This window comes from Babylonia areolata, chromosome 2 (genome assembly GCF_041734735.1).
Source record: "Babylonia areolata isolate BAREFJ2019XMU chromosome 2, ASM4173473v1, whole genome shotgun sequence".
NCBI lineage: Eukaryota > Metazoa > Mollusca > Gastropoda > Neogastropoda > Buccinidae > Babylonia > Babylonia areolata.
In genome coordinates, this window is record NC_134877.1 from 33,190,514 (window position 1) to 33,193,013 (window position 2,500).

The 2,500-nt window shown below is 38.7% G+C and overlaps 1 protein-coding gene across 1 annotated transcript in view; it reads right to left on the reverse strand.

The window, feature by feature from the left end:
* Positions 1 to 2,500, reverse strand: part of LOC143279407 (secretin receptor-like) — a 158,320-nt gene that overhangs the window by 26,433 nt on the left and 129,387 nt on the right. The gene's annotated exons all lie outside the window — the stretch shown is intronic.

Consider the following 2,500-nt stretch of genomic DNA (forward strand, 5'->3'; position numbering starts at 1 on the left):
AGAGATTGAATCATTCCTGCATGCTGTGGCGTTTTTGGCAGCAGTTACTGACAAATTTCCTAAACAGCTCCACAAGTTTGTCTTCCAGTATTAGCTGACTGGGTTTAATAATATTTTGAAGGTATTTTTGATTTTTTTTTTTTTTTTTTTTTTTTTTTTTGGGGGGGGGGGGTATGAATTCTATTCTAATTACTTTATATAATCGCAGTCATCTAAGAAATGATATTCATCCTCTATTGTTTGACATTGTAAACATAGTCTCCTACGCATATGTGGCGTAGCGTATGTCATGTGTCAGTCCACATTCATTCCTTGGCACTGAAACTCAATCCGAATCGATCTTTCGATATAGATGGAGGCCACAATGGCATGTCCAGCATCATGGATTTACATTCTTCTTCTTCTTCTTTTTCTGCCCTCCTCCTTCTTCTTCTTCTTCTGTCCTTCTTCTTCTGTCCTTCTTCTTCTTCCTCTTCCTCTTCTGTCCTCCTCCTCCTCCTCCTTCTTCTTCTGTCCTTCTTCTTCCTCTTCTTCTTCTGTCCTTCTTCTTCTTCTGTCCTTCTTCTTTTTCTTCTTCTTCTTCTTTTTCTTCCTCTTCTTCTGTCCTTCTTCTTCCTCTTCTGTCCTTCTTCTTCTTCTTCTGTCCTTCTTCCTCGTCTGTCCTTCTTCTTCTTCTTCTTCTTCTGTCCTTCTTCCTCATCTTCTGTCCTTCTTCTTCTTCTTCTTCTGTCCTTCTTCTTCTTCTGCCCTTCTTCCTCTTCTCCTTCTGTCCTTCTTCTTCCGGCCTTCTTCTTCTTCCTCTTCTGTCCTTCTTCTTCTTCTTCTGTCCTTCTTCCTCGTCTGTCCTTCTTCTTCTTCTTCTGTCCTTCTTCTTTTTCTTCTTCTTCTTCTTCTTTTTCTTCCTCTTCTTCTGTCCTTCTTCTTCTTCTTCCTCTTCTTCTTCTTCTGTCCTTCTTCCTCTTCCTCTTCTGTCCTCCTCCTCCTTCTTCTTCTTCTGTCCTTCTTCTTCTTCTTCTGTCCTTCTTCCTCTTCTGTCCTTCTTCCTCTTCTTCTTCTTCTGTCCTTCTTCTTCTTCTTCTTCTTCTTCCTCTTCTTCTTCTTCTGTCCTTCTTCTTCTTCCTCTGTCCTTCTTCCTCTTCTTCTTCTTCTGTCCTTCTTCTTCTTCCTCTGTCCTTCTTCTGTCCTTCTTCGTTTCTTCTTCTGTCCTTCACCCTCTTCTTGTGTTGTTGATGTTGTTGTTGTTGTTGTTGTTAAACTGACTGAATTGCAAACGTAAAAAAAAAAAGAAAAAAAAGAAAAGTTGATGGGGAAGCATGACGGCTACTTGATCAGAACTTCGTTCATTATCTGGAATTTAAACAGTCTTCTGTGAATCAAAGGTTCCTAGGGTCTGTAAAATAAAGAAAAAAAAAGAAAGAAAAAAAAAGAAGCAAAAACGAAAACTGAATCCAACTTGTAAACAAATGCCAGACTTCCCGGTTGAACAGCACTGTATTTGAGATGTTAGTGATCGGTATAGGTAAGTTGTTTTTGTGTCCATTCTCTCTCTCTCCCTGTCTCTTTCCTTGTATTATTGTCTGTCTGTCTGCCTCTCTCTCTCTCTCTCTCTCTCTCTCTCTTTATTGCCTGCCACATCAGCGTCAGATTTCTCATCACTGTTGTATATGCACAGTGATATAACTATGTTTCACTGCTCTGTTTATACATTTTCATTTCAGTCGTGCCTCTTTCCTGAATTCTGTGTGGTGATTAATTTGACAGTTTTAATAACCCCTTTACTTCTTGATTTTTTTTTTTTACTTTTCTTTTTTCGGTATCTGCTATTGTACTACAATATGATATGTAATGTACTACAATACGATTTGATACCTAATTATGTTTATGCATGCATATGCATACATATCTGTATGTACATGTAGACATATGCATGCATGTGGGTATATGTGCAACTATGTATGTGCATAAGGGTGTGTGTGTTTGGGGACGAGTGTGTGCATATGTGGGTGGGTGGGTGGGTGTGAGTGTGTGACTGTGTTCCCTTCATTATATTTTTATGATGATGATGGTCCGTTGATTAGTATTATAATTATCATTAGTAGTAGTAGTAGTGGTAGTAGTAGTGGCAGTGGTAGTAGTAGTAGTAGTAGTATTTACCATTGTTATTATTGTTGTGTCTTATCGTTACTGTTTTTGTTGTCACAAGGACAGATAGGAAGACTAGGCAATGCCTAAAATATTTAGCCTTGAGTAATAAAGTTTTTTTGAATCTCTCTCTGTCTTTCTCTGTCTCTCTCTGTCTCTGTCTCTGTCTCTGTCTCTCTGTGTCGTGGTTCTCTTTCTCTCCCGCTTATCTTTTCTCTCCGTTCCCCCTTACTCTCATAGTAATCGTCATTCCCCGCTCTTTTCTCTCCTGGATTATCATTTTGCATGTGTTTATCACGAAGTTTTGAAATTTGTGTCGCCAAGAGGGTTCGAAATAAAGACAAAAAAAAGAAAGAAA